The following is a 22827-nucleotide window of genomic DNA, read 5'->3' as shown; positions in this document are numbered from 1 at the left end:
GGACAGTTTACAAAGTCCTCAGAGGCTGAACAGTTAGCTGGCATAAGTTCGACACCTCGCTTTTTTCTTCAGGGTAACGTGCTTCATTCAGAGTTTTAATGTTTAAATAAACTGCTGCCCAAATCAATAATCTACAAAATCATTCACTCTGGGAAAGTTCTTCAATCTTTCCTCCCTTTTTAAAGTCAATTTATATGCTACACTACAGCTAACTCAGAATACATTTTACCACTTTCCCATTCAGTTTTCTAGCAGCTGCTCTGTAGTGTTGGCTATTATATTTTCAGCCAGGAAGCCCACAATATTTCATTTTTCACCATCGCATCTAGTACCGTTGAGAAGGGATTCTGTCTTGTCTAAGGGTTTTAGATCATGTCTGTATTTTAACAGATAGTAAAGTGGTGAGGCCCAACAGCTGGGACACATCTCCTGTTCTTTGCTCATTGACAGTGACTGAAGAGATACCATGGCTGTTGGCTTTGTTGTATCTTAAATAAGGTGCGGGGAAGAATTTAGGTTTTATTGATCCCAAACTATTTATTTCCTTTTCATCACCAAATGAATAGACAACATCCCTCTTATTCTTCAGTTTTTAAAATACACCACTACCTCCATATAACACCACTTTATATAACACGAATTTGGATATAACGTGGTAAAGCAGTGCTCTGGGGAGGCGGGGCTGTGCACTCCGGTGGATCAAAGCAAGTTCAATATAACATGGTTTCACCTATAATGCGGTAAGATTTTTTGGCTCCCAAGGACAGTGTTATATCGAGGTAGAGGTGTACTTAAAATATGCATTGACAGTTTAGAAGGTGCTTTCACATGGATCTATAAAAATAATCATTTAACTCCTCAGAAGCCCACTTAGCTCAGTAGGAAATGGGCCCAGTTTAGCAAAGAACTTAAGTATTTGGCTTGAGCTAAGCATATGAGTAATTTATGTTAACAGAGATGGGATTACTCATGTACCACTGATGTTCAAAAGATGCATTAAAGTTAAGAAGGTACATAAGTATTTTGCTGAATGGGGGTCTCATGTACAACACAACATGAGGATGTTGTCACTGGTTTCAAATACTATTTTCAATCCTTTCCATGCTTGGGCAGCATATAATGATATCTAGCACTCTTCATCTAGAGATTGCAAAGAACTTCAAAGGAGATGGCAAGTATCATGACATGAGGAAACTGAGGCAGACAGGTTAAGTGACTTGCTCTTAGCCACAAAGCAATTCAGTAGCTGAGCAAGAAAGAGACTTCAGGTCTAACATCCTCCAATTTTCCATACCTCATCCACTGGACCATGTCGCAATCTCTCAGATAGTTGATACCCTTTGCTTTCATGTCACATTCAATTTCACAATGAAGTGAGAATTAACATATTAATTTACTGAGTCATTACTCTGAACAGTTCTCCTCACAAAGAGAGAGACTAACTAATTGGCCAACTTCCTAGAACCACATACTAGTTTCTTTAAAAAAAAAAGTGAGAAGAAAAACATTCATCTGAAAGGGTCTTCCTTAATGTTCTTCACTGTCTCAAGCCCTTATTGATTCAGCTGTAAGCCTAAATTGGTTGATATGAGCATTCAGAGGTAAGCAAGATCAATACTGTGCCTTCATTCAAACATCCCTTATACTCTAAGAAGACACATAGCCATGAAAAATTAAACTGTTGAGGAAGCCTGTTGGAGAAAACAGGCCCCTCCAAAAAAAACTCACAAAAAAAACCAAAACCCCCAGACTGTTTCAAAACAAGATAGAGGAAATTAAGGGAAGTTACTTGAATATTTTAATATAGCATGTCCCAGTAGCAAATATTTGAAGTGACACTATCACTCCAAAGTTTGAATGTATTTCCTGTGGAGAGGAGATCTTATTCCTTTCTTGTCAGGAAACTACAGTAATTTAAAAATGCCTAAAAAAATTAATTTAGGAAATCTATCTCCATTTTTATGCCTCTTAATGTCAGGACTTCATTTCCCTCTTCTTACACCACAATTTTCAAAACTATTTATTTAGAGACTCTTAAATAAGTGGCCTTATTTACCAAACTGCTGAGCATCCAAGCAGTTCCCACTGATTTTCGTTGCGTCCCAAGTTCAGACAGGAACATCAGGCCATTTATTAAAGAGCATAAATGTAGATTTAGGAACTTAACGTTAGGCACTGATTTATAATTTTTTTTTGCCACAACAGCTTTATATTTTAGGGCCTATAGGGTACTACCATCAGTGGATAGCTGACCTTGCTGGAAACAGAGAGAGAGCAAACAATATTCAGCATGAGAAAGTGGGAACATCTAAATCCATAACAGCAACACACACTCTGACAAGTATATTATCCTGCCCCTCACAATACAATTGCTGTTGAATTGAAAAATCTATAAATTTGTTGGCTGCAATATGGGTGAGTTGTGAGTAGGTTTTTCCCATAATTCTGAGGGCAGAGGGGCAGGATGTATAGACGCGATAAAATCGATCCCCGATTGCTTTGCTGTCGACTCTGGAACTCCACTGCAGCAAGAGGTGGAAGCGGAGTCAATGGGGGAGCAGCAGTGGTTGACTCGCCGCTGTCCTCACAGCCAGGTAAATTGACCTAAGATACGCCGACTTCAGCTACGCTATTCATGTAGCTGAACTTGCACATTTTAGGTTGACACCCCTGCCCCCAGTGTAGAACTAGCCTCAGACTGGACCTTCATCCCCATGGGATCCTGAGACCATGGGTTATTGCAATTTTTGTGTAAATGAAAGCGGGGTTAGGCTTGAGCCAGAATTCAAACCCTGGGCTTCAACTGCAATGTAGACAGATGGTGAGAGTGTATGTGTTTGTATGTGTATGTGTTTGTAGTTAATTACACAAGCTCAGGAGCTGAATCCATGTCTGGAAATGCAACAACTTTGTGAAAAAACAAAATTGAGAAAATGATTAAACAGCATAGGAAGTTCAGAAAAACAGCTCAGCTGTTGCTGCACATTACTCTGAGACCACAAACAGGGAGAGATGGGAAGAGCGGGGGAGAGAGAAATATGTACTACAGGACAATGTTGCCCCAAGAAATCCTTCACTGCTCACGTACGGTAACACTCATTGAGTGGAGGAGGAATTAGAGAGACAAGAACATCAGAGAATGTGAGAGCATGTCTGAAAGTAGGAAGAGAAAACGCACATGCACCTGTGGCCTGAATTCTCTAACAGATTTTCTGCTAAGTATAATTAATCATTTTCACATGCATTTATCAGGCAAAACATTTCTTTATGTGTTTTATAGCTTTGTTGGCAGGTAAAAACTATTTTTCACATTAAAAAACCCAGAGCATCACAGAGGAGGGTATTTGAAAATAAAACATACAAAAAACAAAGCCAAATGATCTATATATTTTGACATTTCAAAGACAGAATTGCCTCATGTGGGTTTTTACTAATAGGGTAGTCTCTGAAATACTGTCTCACAGAACTATGGGAGCTTTTGGGTGACAAAAGTGCTCTTATTCCTTTTTATAGGTGCACAAGTAGGACTTCAGGCTGGTCTACACTACAGTTAGGTCTACATAAGGCAGCTTATGTCGACCTAATTATATAAGTGTCTACACTACAGCCTTCCTCCCGCTGATGTAAGGCCATGTCTACACTACTGGCTAAATCAGCACCGCTGAGATCTCTGCAGAGGGGATGATTTAGTGGGTCTGGTGAAGAAACACTAAGACGATGGGAAAGCGCTCTCCCATCTATATCAGTACTCCACGGGAGAGGATTTCCCATCGACATAGTGCAGTGTAGACACTGCTGTAAGTTTACCTAAGTTATGTCAACTTCAGTTATGCAAGTTACATAATTGAACTAGTGTAACTTAGATCAACTTACAGCATTAGTGTAGACCAGCCCTAAGTGCCCTACTACACAGGCATAACTCCACCTCCATGAGAGGCATAAGGCTTATGTCACTGTAGTTAAGGTGACTCAGTGTCTCAGTAGACAATGTGTCCCTTACATAAGCTCTTGGCTGTCCTGTCAAGTTCATGGCAGGAGTGGGGTGGGGAGGAGAGAGAGACCCCGCTCTGGAAGCCCTCCCAGAGCCCAGAAGCCTGTGGGGCAGCTGGGCTCTCAGCAGGATGCTGCCAGTGGGGCTGAGAGACCAGGATCTCTGCTCCCCATACTATCCCTCTTAAGTCAGTGGAAGAGCTCCAGGTGAGGACGTTCACCACCAACCCAAGGAGGGTACTGTGGACATGCACCACTGCGCCAATATAGGTCGATGTACAATTCTACTGTAGACATAACTTTAGTAGCTAAATACAGAACAACATTTTATACTAGGAATAGATCTAGTTGGCTTTTGAACTTCCTCTACCATTTCCTTTTTACTCTTAGTATCTAGGAATAGGGCAATATACCTTTATTTAAAGAGTTTGTGAGCTCTCTAGTGGGCCTCACTGTGTTCTAGGTTTTAGAAGCTGCCATAAACCAGTCAGAGCAATAGTATGCATGCTGCTAGGCCTTGCATATTTGAGTATAGTTAGTGAACAGTTATTTGGGGCCTAACTGCGTCCATGTAGTTTCTTTGAATCATAGTTGTAAAGAGCATTAGACAAAACTCTGCTAGTAGAACCAGCATGGAGAGAATGTGTTTGGTGACCAGTCTTATGTACAACTTGATATTATAATAGTACTACTGCCCTAGTCTAGTTAAGGTTGAGACTCGCTTACTGTTGAACTGCTGATTTATTGCTAAGTCCTCTGAATTCCACACACTTACTTGGATTGTCTTGAAAATTGCTGTGCTTTGTGTTGCTGGAGGATAGATGGGGCCAATGGTGAAAATGAGATTAATTTTGTTAGCTGCTATGTGGTAAGACACCCCCTTTTTTTTTTGTAGACAAAACAAGACCAACGAGGGCAGAGTTAAGGCTGCAGGGTAGGGCTCACGAGTACCTGAACACTGTTTTCTGAGGTTTACATATTTATACACACACATTTGCTATTCTGGAAGAGTCACCGCCAGTCAAATTTAACTACATTTTTGGGCAACCAGTACTGTCTAACATTACAGACAACTGTGCTATTGTTTAGATCAGTGGTACTCATGGTTTAACAGCTGGAATGACACATCATAATCCCCTCTAACCTTGCATCATGATTTAAGTGTTATCACAAAGTTGCACAAATACAATCATGCAGTATCGCTTGACAGCTGGGATTCTCTGTCCTCAAATAGTTCTGGATGCGTGGAGAGAGGAGTTCTCCCTCCTTTCTCATTTTTATCTCCAATAGGTCTTTTTCCAGCTCAAGCTCTTATGAGACTATGGAAAAACTATTGTAGGGAAGGACTCTACATCTGCAAGGACCTGGACTGGATGGTCTAAATGGTCTCTGCCATCTCCAGTGCCTGTGATCTGTTGTTGATGGGAAAGAGGAGACTCTACCCTCTTTTCTTTAGCCTCCTGGCTGAGGGAGAAGGATAGAGACAAAGGAATCTTTCCTGCTCCTCCTCTCATCCATCTTGTTATCAGATAGGAGAGGGATTGCACTCTTACCTATAGAAGGACCCCAGCAATTCCTTTCTATCATCCCCTAAAGGGTAGAAGGAAATTCCACCACTCCCATTTGATTAGTTAGTTTGTCCCCTATTCCCTGATACAGCAAGTGGAACACTAAACAGTTACACACCCAGCAAGAGCTACATGCTGCTCTTGAGCAAGGGATCCTCACTAGTTTAGAGACTATATTATATACCATACAGATAGTTACTGCTGCAGAATCGTTATGGCCTCATTTCGCTGCTAAAAAAAGGTGCATTTTTTTCACCTCTGTGTAACTGCCATGTGTGAGCTATCCCCAGGTGAAAAACACAGTGAAGACAATGCACCTAGACTAGATGAGGTCACCACAGAATGGGAGATATCATGCTGACCATGTGTCATTTTACCACCAGTTCAAGGTAAAGCACCTTGTCTTCTTTATGGTGTTTTTTAACCTGGAGATAGCTCATGCTATACTGGTTACCCACAAGTAAAAAATGCACCTTTTTTAGCAATGATGGTAAGGATAATATGTATGTCTCTGACACCTTTGTGATCATTTCAGGCACATCAACAACACATGGTGGGTTAAAAACAACAACAATGAAAAAGACTGAGGAGGCAAGGTGAGAAAGGATAGCCGATCAGCCACACATCCATCACCCCAGTGTGTGGTCCGCCCTTAGGCAATGGGAGGTATAATGAGAATTGCTGAGGAGGGGTTGTTTTGCTAACTTGTTCACCTAGTTTGATAACTTCAATTACAGCTGCTCACCGTTATAATAATACTAATACAGATAAAAAGGTTGGCAGCGCCCATGTGGGACTCAGGTTGCAACATTTTAAAAGGATCGGTTGGTGAGTGAGGTGGTGGTTGTTGATGAGAGAGTTTCACACAGGAGGGAGCAGGGAGAAACTCTGTCCTTCCTGTAATAAGCTGGTTTTGTTGTGGAATCAGTTGGTATCACTGAGAGGACAAAGGCAAGTCTCCTGAAAGGATGTTATGCCTCTCCCCTTACAGCCCATTCCCATTAGTGGAATTAGTGGCACCCTATCTCCTCTTGTACTTTCACTTGTCCTCTTTGTACCAAAAAAATGGGCATAGGGCTTTTTTCCTGTAGTGCAACAGCCTCAGAAAGAAGGTTGGCTTTGCTTAGGGTGATGGCCAGACACACGGAATTAGTGTCTGCCCCCAAAGCGTTTAGAGAAGACAGAACGGGATGGTATACAGAGGCAAAGACGGGTTCTCAAAGTCACACAGCAGTGGCAGAGCTGGGAATGGGACCTGCTCTCCTGCCTCCCAGCCTCCTGCCCTATTCTTGTTCCCCCGTCCATCTGCTTTCCCTCAGCCAAACGAAAAACAAATGACAGGCAGCATCATACGACCAGCATCATACGACCACGTACCGCACTTCCTGAACCTCCACATTATTGCGAGGTAAGAGAAATGTATCTGAAACCTGTTTAAAGGAACAACTCTGTAAAGAGCCTGGAAGAGAGAGTTCAGGATGGGAAAACCACTCTGCAATAGTCTTTCAGTATCACATTTTGAAATGTCATTTGTTGAGACTGAAGAGAATTGCCAGGATTTTATAGTTATTTCTCAGTGCTCTCTAATTCACCATGCTCCTTAATATGTCTTGAGGTTTAAGTACAACTGGAAGAGTTAAGGACAGAAGAATGACATTATTTTAGTCTGCAGCTCATCTGTCTTGTTTCCTACTAAAATTTACAAGGAAAGGAAATTCAGAATGAAGATTAAAAATCTAGGATGTGCTCATATTACTCAAACTAATGCAAAAACACCAACTTTGGCACTAACTTTGCCATGGAATTTATTCCTAAGAAACAACAGGCCCAGAGTTTTTTTATTTATATTCAAGCCATATTTGTATTATGACCACAAGAAGGCTCAATTCCCATTAATTTTTTTCAGCACTCAGATCACTTGCAGATTAGGAAACGAAGGGCTAAGTCGTGCTCTCCGATACATGCATGCAACTTGCATTGACCTCAGTGGAAGGGACTGGGTACTCGTGTATCTGAGGGCATAATTTATAACTGTATTATGTATATTTTTAACAAACACATCACTGCAATATATAGGTATTCTTTACATATTACAATTGATGAATGTCTCTCAAAATCTGGAACAATACCCTCCTCTTCACTTTTTCTGAAACAATTTATCAGGAAACCCAGCCCTGATTGTGCCAGGGTGGCCAGCCAGGACATAGGAGTCAGAAAAGAAAGACCATACAGCGATGCAGTCCCAAACAGAAACTGCTGAGACTTGGCTACAATGGATGTTCATCCAGACAATACATTCCATGGTGGAGGACCCTTTTAGAGAATGCCTAGCCCCTTGCCCCTACCAATTCAGCCTTGATGTCCATAATCCAAAGTAACTTCAAGTCACAATAGTTATGCCAGATACCCATGAGACAATCTACTACTACTGGTACTAAATTGGCAGTGGGGGAAAGGTGCAGAATACTAGTGTAATCTGCTGTTATTGGTCCACAGCATTCTGTATGTAGCTTCTGGATGTCCCTCAGGGGAAGGCCAAAAAGAATGTATTGAGGTAGTCTATTCTGGAGGTGACAGACATGGATGATGATAGCTAGGGATAGATTCTGGAGGAAAATATATTTTCCTGGCTTGGCAAATATGAAAAAAATCATTTCCAGCCACAGCTATTAGGGATATAATGATTAGAAAGGGATCTCATAGGACCCCAAGGTTGTATGCCACTTGGTGGATAAACTTTTAACAAAGTTTGGGGTCCCTGTCCATCAGCTCCTCAAAATACCTGCCTGTTATTGTTATTACTATTGCTACTGTTTATTTTCAACATGCCAACCGCCTTTTAGGTGCTTTCATATCCATCCAGGTACTCATATGGCTCACCTCACCATGACCTCTGAGTATCTCCCAAGCATTTACAGATAGAAATGGCTTTTGTTAAATGAGCATCATCTCTATCTTACCTGGCTTGAGTCTTAACCAGCAAGTTATCATCATCAGGTCCCTGCCACAGCCAGACAGTGAGAAAGCAAGAAGGCTTTCCTCATCCAAGCTTGTCAAAAAAGAGACATAGCCCTGGATTCCACGAGCATACCAAAGACATCTCAGCCCTTAATGTCTGACATTTCCGCCCTCTTTCCCATCCCAGGGCCTCAGAGACATTGTGCAAGGGGAGTAATTAACTACACACATCTCATGGAATCTCTCAGAGCAATGAATTAAGCCTTCTAAAAATGACTCCACTGAAGATTACTTGTTAATGTAGGTGAATGAGCAGCACCTTATAATCAACAGTGCCAAAGGCTGATATTAGATCTAATATTATCAACAGGGATATCTGAGGCAAATTTTCAAAAGCATGTGCGTCTACATGCATATGTAATTTTATGTGAGCAAGATTAAGGCACAAAAATTTCCCAACTCAAGTTGGGGTTAAGAGTATTCAAATAGTCTTGAGCACCCAGAATTCTGCCCCAATCTTGTATGAGTATCATGACGCCTATGCTTAACGTGTATGTTCACATACACTATGCAAGGACACACTTGAAAAACATTGGTTTTGATCTCTGTTTATTGTCATGAGCACAGGGCCAGTTGGTTCCTAAGTTTCTGGAAAGTAGTTAAATCATCAGTGCCAATAGCATAATCAATTTCTTGAAAATAACCTCTCTCTTTTCCTTACCAATTTAAATGCCACCATTACTTCTATTTCTACGCTGCTTGCATTTGACTATACTCAATGAACGTAGACTGCTCATTTTAACTTTGGTGTATGTCCTTTTTCACTTTGCAGTTCACAGAAATTAGACAAGATCTCTAAGATCTACTTCATCCCTTCCGGTGATTTGAGATTGCTCCATTAAGTTCACATCCTCTAGTGCTTCATCCTGTCTTTGTTGGGAGGAAAGAGGGTGCTCTTTCCTTCTGATGCACAATTCTGGTCTTTTTAGATTTCCTACCCTGCAGGGGACTGTTTAACTGCTTAAATCCCTCAAATCTCTGTGCTCATTTAAATTTAAAACAATTAATAAAAACACTGCTGTTCATATTAAGTTTAGTACCATTTGATAGAGCCCTTTTAAAACCAAATTCCCCTCACACATTGAGCAATCTTCTACATAAAAATGCCTTCCTAGAATAATTTTGATGGTCTCACCGTAACCCCAATAAATACTGCTTCAAAATGAAAGTGCTGACACAACATTAACTACAGTAGGTACTTCTGTAATAACACCTTTTGATAACTCCTAAAATGATTGGGTTTAAACGATGGTGTTATAATGAGAGTGCAGGGTATTTAGAGCTGCAGGTGGCATTGTTTCCAATCTAAGAGCACAACTGGGCGCAAAAAATGGTGTGTGCTCTGCCTTCCAAATAGTAAATGCTACAATGATATATCTTGCCCTGTACGGTTATGAACAAAGGATGAGGTGGGGAGCAGAGGCTGCATTATGATGAAGATAGAGTGGAGAGAGATTGACTTCATAATAGAACCATGCAGGTTTTCAAATGTTGCTGTTTTAGAGAAAATGTATAACATTAAATGAGATCTGCATTGCAATCTCTCAATAGTATACACCAAATGAGATTAGTGTATGTCATGATGAAGACGTCTCAAGCAGAGAGATATGTGGACTAAATAGCTTTGGCCAAATTCTATCTTTTACATATATATGCAGACCTTCCCTAAGTAGGGCAGGTTTGGGCAAAATGAATATTAGAATACTGCAGACAACTGGAAACTGGCTACCAAGTCTGCATAATAGTAAATGAAGTCAAAAGATTTTGCTCACAGAGAGAGAAACCTGTCCCCCTGCGATGCATGAGAATACATATGCTTGCTTACCCTCCAAGCACCTGCTGCTGCCTGGAAAAAGGAGAGAGAGAGATGCTCCCTGTAATTCCTGTTCCCTTTCTCCATGGGCAAGAGGCAGGAAGTGGATGGAACCACAGATGACAATGATTGCAAAAGGAGAAACACACACAGGGAGTAGAGAAAGGGCTATGAGATCCTTGGATGGAAAGTGCTAGATCAATGAACAGAAGAGGGACAAGCTATTTATGTTTGCAATGATATTTCTCTGTTTAAAGGAAACAAGGAGAGGTTTTTGTTTTGTTTGTAAATACATAGTAGCATAAGCAGACTAGATATCAACATGAAAGGACCTACGCTTTCCACTCAGACCTTGTTGTGTGGTAACAGTAGCCTGTTTGGAACCTACCTGGCTATTCACAAGTGACATGCCTGGGATCCCCAATTAATAAAAAGCAGTATTGTCAAATCCAGGAATTTATTACTAAAAGATTAAATAAAATAAAAAATAGGAGGAACTCCTGATTCACAGGGCACACAGCCCTATGCCCCACATGTGTATTACAACAATGTAATAACAAAGTTATTTTATCATTCCCTACAGGCCATTTATGGCCCTTTGAAATTTGGACTGGCTCCACAAAAGAGTTTAGATGGATCCACCTTAATCAAGATCAAGAGAGGCATCTCCGAAATATGGGTGGAGCACTTTACTGTCAACTCGCAGGAGCTCGAGGAACTAACTCTGCACCCTATACATGATAAAAGTACCTACTATTGAGGAAGTGCAAAAAGCTCTCAAACAAATGAAGTCAGGTAAATCACCAGGCAAAGATAGCATACCAGCTGAACTCTTTAATCTTGAAGGCCCCCAAACTGTCAACTATCTATATGACATTATTAAGGATATCTGGGAACCTGAGCACATTTCCAACGATTTCAAAGATGCAATCATAGTGACACTATACAAAAATAAAAGCAACAAATCTCACAGTGTCAGCTACCAACTTACCTCTCTGCTCTCTGTAGGTAATAAAAACTGCACTCTTATTTTACTCAATTTACTTGTCAAAAGAGTACTAGAGAAGCTTCTACCAAAGACTCAGGGTGGATTTAGATCAGGTTGGATCACCACAGTTGAAATTTTCATTCTGAGACAGCTTCAAGAAAAATGAACTGAAGAAAGTATGGAACTGCATGCTGTCTTTGATGATCTAAAAAGAGCATTTGACACTATGAGCAGAAAAAGCCTCTGGAAAATCCTAAAAAAATTTGGGTGCCCCACCAAATTCCTGAACATCATGTCAATTTCACAAAGACATGACTGGCCAGCTGTTCTCAGAGGGTGACCTCTCTTAATCATTCCCTAAATCCAGGGGGATGAAACAAGTCTGTGTGCTTGCACCAGTCCTTTTTGGTCTCTTCTTAGGGCAGGACTTCACTACACGCTGGATCACCGAGTAGTGATCGATCTATCGGGGATCGATTTAATGCATCTCATCTAGACGCGGATAAATCGATCCCCGAACTCGCTCCCTGTCGACTCTGAGAGGTAGAAGCGGAGTCGACAGGGGTGCGGCAGCAGTCGACTCGCCGCCATCCTCACGGCCAGGTAAGTCGACCTAAGATATGCCAACTTCAGCTATGCTATTCGCGTAGCTGAAGTCAGCATATCTTAGGTCGACCTGTGCAGTGTAGACCAGGACTAAGCAGCCATTGTGAATTATGCAACTAAAACACCTTCAAAAGGGCATCTACATAAGGTACAGAACTGATGGGAAACTCTTCAGTCTCCAGAAGATTACTGCAAAGACAAAAGTCCTTGAGGAACTCCCATGCAAAGCCCTTTTTGCAAATGATTGTGCTTTAGTCATAATGAAAGTGACCTATAGCTTATCCTTGACTGGTTCTCAGAGGCACCTATTGAACACTGGGGATGGTTGGGCTTCCCCCCCCCCACACATTTAGAGGCCCCTCCCCCTTCATAATGGGAGAAGCCACTGGACCCAGGCATCAAATGATTATGAGGAACAACAAAAGAAAAACAGGGATGTAAGGGAGGGTCACAGGTATAAAATCAGGGAGCCAGAAGGGGACCCCGAGCAGAGAACCCTGGATAGCACCCACTACTCCTTGAAGGCATCTGGGGAGCCAGGGGACAAGGCCCAGAGGAACTCTGCTCGGAGATGTGATTTGAGGGAGGATTGAATGTATGCCCCACTGTCTCAGTGCACCCCTGGTCCAGCTTCCTCCTCGTGGTATGGTGGATGGCCAATGCCAGGAGGAGGTTGATGAGGAGGTCTTGCGACTTTGTGGGGCCACGAGTGAGGTGCAAGCAAAGCAGGAAGTGTGGGGAGAAGTGCAGCCAGAACCAGAGAAGGAAGATCTGGAGGAGCCGGAAAAGGGGCTGCTACCTGGTGCATTTGATAGAAATGTGTGCTAGGGTCTCCCTCTCACCTCAGAAGGAGCAGGTGTTGGGGGAGGTAATGAACCAGGCCAGGTACACACCCATGCTCATGGCTTCATGAAGGACCACCAACTAATATCCCTGGTGTGCCTTGGGACCGGATTGAAATATGGACTAGCTCACTGAGATTCCTCCAGATCAGAGGTTCTGCCAATTGGTGTCAGGGTGTGATACAAGGGGTAGGAAGTGAAAGGTGCAGATCATGAAAAAGGACAGTTGTTTCTTGGGCGTGGTTTGGAGATGGACTGGCTGCATGTCTCACAGCTTAGATGATGCATGGGGGTGGCTGGTGAAGCTTGTGGGGAGAGGCCTGATGGTATGGTCTATAGGGCCAGGGTGAGGAGACGGCAGAGAGGACACTTCTGCAGGACCCACTCAAGGAAAATGCGAGATGCATGTGATAAGGCCACCCTCATCTCTTGGAGTACATAACAGGGCACATGCGGGGAGGAGAGCCCTATGTGCCAAATAAGAACCACAGGGTCCACCCAGTCCCTCTGATCATAGTCCAGGATGTCTCTGATCCTGGTGGTGCTAGCCAGAACCAGTCTCTGGCATACCAAGGGGAACTCCGCCACCTGCACACTGAGCTGGGGGCTGTGTAGCAGCAGCTCTGTGAGGAGGTCCTCGCCCTCGGGGACTGCCACTGACCAGGTCACTCAGATTAGCTTTCAGGTCCTGAGGAGGTTCAGGTAAAAGATTGGAAGCTTGGAAAGGTCTTACGGGTGACCCCTTAGGTGGAGACAGAAGAGCTGCCAGTCGTATTGGAACCATCGGAGATAGTGGAGGAAGGCATGCACCAACAGGCTCCTTGCCGGACTACCTGCACCATGAAGGAGTCTCTGCAGTGCCTGGAGACAGAAGACTTGGACCTGACTGCAGAGTCAGAGCAGGCCCTGTCTGCCATCCTTTTCTGTAGAGACCCATTGCAGCCCTGTCCAGAAAAAAATCCAAAGTCGTCTTCTGGAGATTGGCCAGAGTGCCTGGCAGGAGGCAGTCAGAACCAGCTGAATAGTTCAGACTCTCCATCAGCCTAGAAAAAACTTAAGACCTCTTCCAACCAGCCCCATCAACCATTAGCACTTAGCCAAAAATTACTGTCAATGGTACAAACCTACAGAATGTCAGCCACTTTACATTCCTGGACAGCATCATCTCAAGTGACAGTTTCCTGGATCAAGAACTGCCAAACAGAAAACGGAAGGCAAGCCAGGCTTTTGCAAGACTTCGCCATAGGACAGCTTAACACTATGCTAGTTAAAGTAACAACATAATGTTTACAGTGATCTCTCACACCTTAACTGAAAGAACAGAGTGATGTATCTATAACAAAGATGTCTTCCAACCCCCTACCCACAAATGTCTAACATTGACATGAAACTGTTTAAAACATTCTAATAACTAAATTAATTAAATAAATTACTGGTAAATAAAAATCTGCTCCTCCTCAGTTGGCTACTTTTCAAGTCTCTTCTCTCTTATATTGCTGTTATGCTAACTAGTCACCACAGAAACATTGGGATCTGAATTTCTAATAAAATGGGGGACAGGGAGAAGTGAACACCCTTCAAGCCTTTTTCATACATCAGAAAGTAGCAAAAATGGGACAAGCCCAACTTTTCCTATCGAGTAACCTGAGGCCCTTCTCAGTATAAGGAAGCAGTATCCTCAACTCACTAGTAAGGCAACTGCAGCCCAGAAAGGTTACGTTACTTGTCCACGGTCACATGGGAAATCTGTGTATATAGGTTTTATACACATGCCCATTGCCATATTATCCAAGTCCTTGGTCAGTGTTAATGCTAAGAAATCATAGGACTGACAGTAAGGCAATCTGGGTTCTGATGACTAGACCATGCTGTTTGTGAAATCACACTCAACTAAACTAACTGAACATGTGCAAATCCTAATCTCAAAACTGAAGGCACCATTGGCTTTGAACTATAGCTGGTCTTTCAAATTTGGGAAAGACTCTTTATTTGGGAAGCTATTCAATGAATTTCAGGCCCACTTATAGCTACTCCAAGAGTTAAATAGATTTATTGCATATGATTTTCTATTACAACTTCATTCTCCTCTGAATTTTCAAGAAATCACAAAACAAAACTAGCCAATAAGACCAGTTCAATTAGACCAAGTTTCCTGTGTAATGTTGCACTTATCACCTGCTTCACTATGCAAAAAACCAAAGCTGCACTTGAATATATGCAAAATACATTCATGCTCCACTGGATAGTCAAAAAGCAAACCTTGTTTTTATACCATAAGGACTTGTTTTGGTTAAGGTTCTGTTAGCTAAGTTCTAGCAATTCATTAGCCTTGTTTCTCCCCTGCAATGCAGTAAAAAACAAACTGAAAACTAGAAGTAGCATATGAGAATATGCAACATATTTAATTGTATTTTATGACTGGGGCCTCCAAAATAAACAGTGGCATTAATTCGTTCACGCACCATGGAACAAAGCTGTTTCTAGATTAAGATGTATTTTAAGGCAGGAGGCTGGGTCTTGTACCATCAGTTACGATATACTATCACATAACCATTATACAACATGCATAGATGTGTATGGACTACTTGGTTGTATCTTTTTCCCCCGTCCCATTTATATTTCATAGATTTAAACATAAGTATGTTTTACATCTATCTACAGATTTCTTCTAAACAAACTCTCACCTGGAAAAGACCTTGAATAAAATAACAATCACACTGTAGGATTTATATAGAGCTTTGCCACCTTCGCACAATTGTACAAACATTCAGTATTCAAGCCCCAATCCTGCAAGACCCATGCTTCTGTGGAACCCCACTGAATTCAGTGAGGCTCCAGCCAGTGTCTGGCATCTGCCTGCACAGAGATCAGTGCTTGTTCTTCTCATCTCTGATAAGTGGATAAGCATTATCATCCCCATGTTATGAATGGGGAAACTGAGGCAGAAAGTCTGTGACTTGTGACAAGGAGTTAGTGACAAAACCCGGATTAAAACTGAAGACTTCCTGTTTCCCACCTGTGAGCAGATTCCTCTACAGTGCTCTAACTGTATCTACTTACAAGGTGAACTAGAGAGTACCTTTTGGTTCAATGCTTCATCTTAGAAGAAATATCTAAAACATATTTAACATCATGGAATTGATAGGGCATAGAACGTCCCTCTTTCCATTTAAATGAGGAGGACTGAAGTAAGAAGATTCCTCAATATCAGAAGCATTTTGTCAATTATTTAAAATTTTGTCTGTAGGTTTTTCTAAAGCATCACAGAAAGTTATATTTGCAGCAAATATATAAATGATCCCTGAGATATACACCTAACTCGTAAGTCCATTTTATTTTCTCTTTTGGGAAAAAAAGGCAGAAGACCATTGAAGAGGAAAAGAAAAATATCATGCTGCTGAATAAGAACATTTCTTCACAAATTGGACAAATTAAATATATCATCATCATTTAAAATACGCACTTGCTGTAGCAGCAATCACATCATTACCTAACGCAAATGAATGCTCTACCCAGCGTCAGGAGAGGCTCTTAACCCAGCAAAGACAAAACACTAGTCACTGAGAAAGGTGACTTCTTTTGGACAAACAAGGAAACTTAATGAATTCCCCACTCCACAGACGGCTGTGGTGTACATTAGCGCACCTGCTGCAACTCACTTCATATCACATTGCGGTTATGAAAAATAGTTTGCTATTTTGGAACCCTCTGGCAGCCAGAGTGAATCACTGAGGGCCCAAAGCTCATTTATCTTGTGTCAGAACTGAAGCCAAATGAACACCATCTTGTCCAGCAGCTGAAGAACGGGGGGGAAAAACTCTTTGCAAGTAAAAATAACCAAAGGAGCAAACAAGTGCTGCAGACACAAGCTTCTCCTAGTAAGTAATATAAAGCTTTTCACAACTCACTCAAGCTTTTTACAACATATGTCTTCTCTGCCAAGGAAACTTTTTTGGGGGGGAGAAGAGGGAAAAGAAGAGAAAGTTTATTCTGTAATCATACACATCTGTGTAGCTGTAGGTGAAACATCTGGTTAATGCTTATTAGAAAGATTTTTTAAACCAAAATCTTAAGTAGCAAGCAGTGGGCTGGCACTGAAACGTTCAGATTAGATTTGAGTGCACCAGTAATGCTCTGCGTAGGTTGAGTGCACCATCTAGCCCAAGAGAGTTCCCACCTCTTCAGAAATGACACTGTAGTGGCTAGAGACACAAGACGAAGGAGGTAATTTCTTTATAGGACCAACTTCTGTTGGTGAAAGAGACATGCTTGCAAGCTATGCTGAGCTCTTCCTCAGATCTGGGAAAGATACTCAGAGTGTCACAGCTAAATACAAGGTGGAACAGATAGTTTCACCATCACCAAATCCTACCCTCAGGCCAGGGGTCGATCAAGGCAGTGGGTACATGCAATGCCTCTCCAGCTATGTGGGGAATGATCAAGCCACTGATGATTTTTGAAAAAGTCTTGTCCCCCCTTCAAGAGCACTCATCAAAAAAAAAATCCCAAAGTGAGCTGTCTAGCAGCAATGGTGTCAAGCCTAAACTCTCAGGTATTTGTTTCAAAGTAAGCTACAAATAACTAAGAAGAATGTGCTGTCACCTGTGACAGCAAAAAAACCCAGCAAATTAATGGAAAATATTTAAGAGAAAGGGAGAACTTGGCACATAATCTCCTAACCTAAATTTGCCGAGGACTAAATGGCTGATACCAGAACTAGTTATATCAAAGACCAAAAATTAGGCACTCTCTCTTCTCTCTCTCCCTCTCTCTGTCACAAACACACACATTAAGGAATTTTATGAGATTCAAGACATTAACAAAAGCAAAGTTTTTCTTAATAAATGGGAAGCAGCACTAGTAAAAGAATGGCATTTCCATGGCTTAAGTGGCAGCACTGTATGCATCTCCTGGACACTCACCCTTCTAAGTAACTTCTGGGAAGCTAAGTGAAGTCTCAGAGTGACTTGCTTAATGAAATTTTTACTGTAGAGCACCTGTAAGGCCTTCTCATAATGAATGACTTCAAATCCAGTGATTAAACACCATTCTATCCTTATACTATTAATGTTTATTTGTGCAAATGGGGCACTCTGAGATATTGATGGGAAATCAATACCTGTCACTGAACAAGCAGCAGTCAGAAGTTTCTCAATAACTAAAGTCCTAGTATTTCCCACAACACTAGAAATCCTGTTTGGCAGCAAACTACAAACAAAGAAATCTAGACTCTAGCTGTTTAAGTAGGTAGAGCCAAATTTTGATATTCTAATGGATATGAAGGGGTAGCTTAGTCCATATGTAGTCTATTGACTTTAATGGGACAATTCATAGAATAAATTCAGTGTGCGCAGAGGTATCACACTCTGTCCCACAGTATTTTTTAAATTACAATTGACTAGTGAAAATATCACCTCATGTCACTCCAAGGTGATACATGTTGGTAATCCATGTTAATACTTAGGTTCCATCTGCAGTTTCATTTGAAACCGACCCTTTCATCCCATGAGTATTAGCTCCTTGATAGACTTTATATACTCCAGTATTTACTGTAAACATTGTGCAGTACAAGATGATAGGCCTGTTGTGTGTTGTACTATGGCCAACAATTTTAGATCACTCTTTATGTATTTAATTCTAAACATTTTTACTGTAAGGCCCGATTCTGTAGTCTATAGGCAAAATTCCCACTGAGTACCACATATAGGTGTGATTTTAAAATCTGAAGTAATAAATGATAAACATTCCAGAACATGATGTTTGACATATCTCCATGGGGTAACCTCCGCTTAGCAAGCTGTAAAATTCTGTAATGTGTGTACATATTGAGAATAACCTATGTAAACATCTTATGATCATTTAGGAGGGAGGTTTATAGATATAGAGGTACTTGCTTTTCGTCTACTTGCCTTTTTATGATTGGCAACATATTCACCCTCTGTGACCAGGAATTTATTCTGGATTTCAACTCATGAGATGGCCAAATATATGTGCATCAAGACAACGGGAGTATTTTCAACCACTGTACAGTGAAGAGTAAGACTCTTCTGGTGAGAAAGTAGTAGAGGCAGAAACGGATCTAAACTTAGGGTCTGGCTACACTCGAGGGAAACTTCAAAGCGCTGCTGCGGCAGCGCTTTGAAATGTGAGTGTGGTCGCAGCGCCAGCGCTGGGAGAGAGCTCTCCCAGCGCTGCACGAACTCCACCTCCTCATGGGGATTAGCTTGCAGTGCTGAGAGCCGCGCTCCCAGCGCTGCGGCACTGTTTACACTGGCGCTTTACAGTGCTGTATCTTGCAGCGCTCGGGGAGGTGTTTTTTTCACACCCCTGAGTGAAAAAGTTGCAGCGCTGTAAAGCGCCAGTGTAGCCAAGGCCTTAGTCTGAATTATGCTGAAGTGTTACTCAGTTTCTAGTTGCTCTGCAAGTGCACACACGTAGGGTTGTTCAGTGGACACCAGTTGTACATTGAAACACAAACATTTTTTACTGCAATTTAAGTTTTCCTTTCTTTTAACAAACTGAAAGGTTTTTTTTTTCTGGGAACATGTTTATATTTAGTAAGCTGCCTTCTAAGCATGTCAAGTGTCTATTTTGATGGTTTATAATCCTTCCTCTAGTTGTAATTAAACCTGAACTGCTGAACAACCTAACGGTCATTTTTTGTTAGCTACTTTAACAGACTTTCCTCATACTATTTTTTAATATTATAATGCAATATTTTAATAATTAACAGACTCTTGTAGCTCTAATACGCAGATTTACTGTCCGATCCTTCTAGGGTAGTTACACCTATAAAGCACTTTTAGTAAAACTTGAGCATAGCTGTGATTTTTTTTTTCTGCCACCTGTCAGCAAAAGGATTCTCCATACAATCTCTAGAAGCAGCTGGATTAAAATAAATCAGTGCCTGTTGCTTTAAGTACATTTAAGGGATCCAACTGTATAAATTCATCTTTAGTAGGCATAATTCAGGATGCTTCCCATAGTAATGGTCATGAACTGAGTACAAGAAAAGAGAAAATCTGAAGCTTGTGCCATGAAGTGGTTACTCAGACAAAAAAGTAATTCTTTTAAATCCATTGTGACTAGAGTTTGAATCAAGGTATTGCTGGGATATTATTTTAACTGGATTCTTCATTTAGCTTACAAAGAAGTATTGATCTTCAGTCAATACCTTTATGGCCTCTCCAACTCCCACTGAAATGGATAGAAACACTGCCAGTGCCTTCATTGGGAGTCAGGTCAAGTCTTTTATTAGCTTTAATTATTCATCATTCCTGGTTTTACACTGCCAACCTTAACCATTTGTCATACCAAACTTTGTAGTGATAGTAGCTAGTAAGTTCAAAGGTCTTTGTCAATTCCAGTTCCATTATCTATACAATCTTTATTGCACTACTAGGAGGTCCACAAGCTTGAAGAAATGTTCTCAAAAGTAACAATGCAATATCAATAGAACAAGTGCTGTAGTGTCATAAATCATTGTTTATAAACAAAAAATAAGGAAAACTGAATTATAATGTCCTGATAAGCACAACAGTAAATCCTAGCATGATAATTCAGAGGATTGCTTTGATAAAGTCTTCATTCATTGAATTGCTTTTGTGCAGTTGTCCTCCATGAAATCAAGGTGAGTGCAGCATATTTATATTTATGGCTGATGAACACAAAGACAAACTGTCTCAGGGCTCTCAACTCCATTAGTTAGAAAATAGGAGAAAAGCCATTCGGACAACACTGGTATCAAAGAAGTTGTGTGTCTAGTGGTAGAAGGGCTATATGCTGAACCTGAGCAAAGGGAATTGAAACAAAGCAGGTATAGTACTGAATGGTCATAGGGACCCTTCTTCTACACAGTGGTCAAAATGGACGGGGAGAGGAACTGAGGATATGCTCCTATAGACGGGCGGACTCATCCCTGCGGCGCTTCCTGCTGGTGATTTCTGGGAATTAGCTTGATTCAGCTCTGGAGCCCCCTCTTCAGGCTGGTGATCCGCCTGTTCTCTGGACCCCGTGCCCCCCCGGACCCCGTGCCCTTTTACTTGGGGTGCTGCCCCCTGGCAGTAACCTTTCTCTCAGGGTCTCCCCTCCACCGGGGGAACCCCACCCTCTATTCTCACCTTGCCTCAGTATAAGGCTATGCTAGTCATTGTCTAGCCCAATGCCCTGGGGCAGACTGCAGTATCAGCCTACTCATCACTGGCAAGGAGGGTTTGGACCTGCTTCCTTGGCCTACCCCTGGCTGCTCACTGCAACCCCCAGTACCTGTTACCCCAATGTTAGGCCGCAGCCTGGGGCTTTCCAGGCTAGAGCTCCCCAGCTCCTCTGCCTTTCCCCAGCCCTGCTTCACTCAGGTACCCTGTATCCATCTCCCTGCAGCCAGGCCCATCTCCCTCCATAGTTAGAGAGAGACTCCTGAGCTCCTAGCTCCAAATGTCTTTATACAGGCCAGCTGTGGCCTGATTGGGGCCTGGCCCAGCTGCTGCCACTTCCCAATCAGCCCATCTTAGTAGCGCCCAGCCACAGCTTTCCCCCAGGGCTGTTTTAAGCCCTTCAGGGCAGGAGCAGGGTAAGCACCCTGCTACACTCACCTACCCACTTCTTAGCCATACAGATATCACTACAAGTTCCCAAACCTGAGCCAACATCAGCCTGATAACTATTCCCCAACCTGAGTTTTTATCTGCTCAGATAGTCTCACTCTGCCCAGTCTACCCATCTCTGATCTGGAAAATGGAATAAGCAGTGATATGGGAAATATGCAGATGACAAATTATTTAGGTTAGTCAAGACTAGAGAAGAGCATGATGAACTTTAGAGAGACCTATCCAAGCTAGGTGAATGGTCAACATGTTGGCAAATGAAATTCAGTGTTGGCAAATGCATAATAATACATATTACAGGGAGTAATTTGAATTACTCAGGCACCTTACTGGGCTCTAAATTAACTGTAGATGCTCCAGAAAAGACCTGGGCATAACTATGGACAGCTCAGTGAAGACCTCTGCGCAGCTTGCAGCAATGGTCTAAAAGGTAAACAAATTTAATATACATAAGGAAGATGGCAGAAAATATCTTGGAAAATATTCTATTTCCATCATATAAATCAAGGGGATGCCCTCACCTGGAATATTGTGTTCAGTTCTCAAGGATTTACCTATTGTATCTTCTCTATTTCAGCTAACAGTGAGAATGATCACAAAGATTCACAAAGGTCTGTAATTTTCACTCCACACATCTGAAGAAGTGGGTTTTACCCACAAAAGCTTATGCCCAAATAAATCTGTTAGTCTTTAAGGTGCCACCAGATGCCTTGTTGTTTTTGTGGGTACAGACTAACACGGCTACCACCGATACTTGTCACAAAGATTATAAAACTAAAAATAAAAATTGATTGGAAAGAGATGATGTGAGGGGATGTAATAAAAGTATACAAAATAATGAGCAACATAGAGAAAACAGGTTAGGAACTTTTATTATACGAGAATGAATAGAAGAATGAGGAAATATTCAGTGAAAATGAATGCTGATAAACTCTGAACACATAAAAAGAAATACTTTCCTATATGACCCACAATTAGTCTATGAAACTGACTGCTACAAAGACAGGTTAAATTTAGCAAAATTCATGAAAGGCTATAAAGAATATCCATATTGAAAATCTTCAAGACTTTTGTCTCTGACATAAATCTTCATGCTTCAAGGCATACACCAACATAAGAACATAAGAACAGCCATACTGGGTCAGACCAAAGGTCCATCTAGCCCAGTATGCTGTCTACCGACAGTGGACAATACCAGGTGCCCCAGAGGGAGTGACACCATTCCTTACCCATCCTGGCTAAAAGCCATGAATGGACTTAACCTCCATGAATTTATCTAGTTCTCTTTTAAATGCTGTTATAGTCCTAGCCTTCACAACCTCCTCAGGTGAGGAGTTCCACAGGTTGACTGTGCGCTGTGTGAAGAACTTCCTTTTATTTGTTTTAAACCTGCTGCCCA

The sequence above is a fragment of the Gopherus flavomarginatus genome, chromosome 9 (genome assembly GCF_025201925.1).
Source record: "Gopherus flavomarginatus isolate rGopFla2 chromosome 9, rGopFla2.mat.asm, whole genome shotgun sequence".
NCBI lineage: Eukaryota > Metazoa > Chordata > Testudines > Testudinidae > Gopherus > Gopherus flavomarginatus.
Note: the sequence above shows the minus strand (reverse complement) of the source record.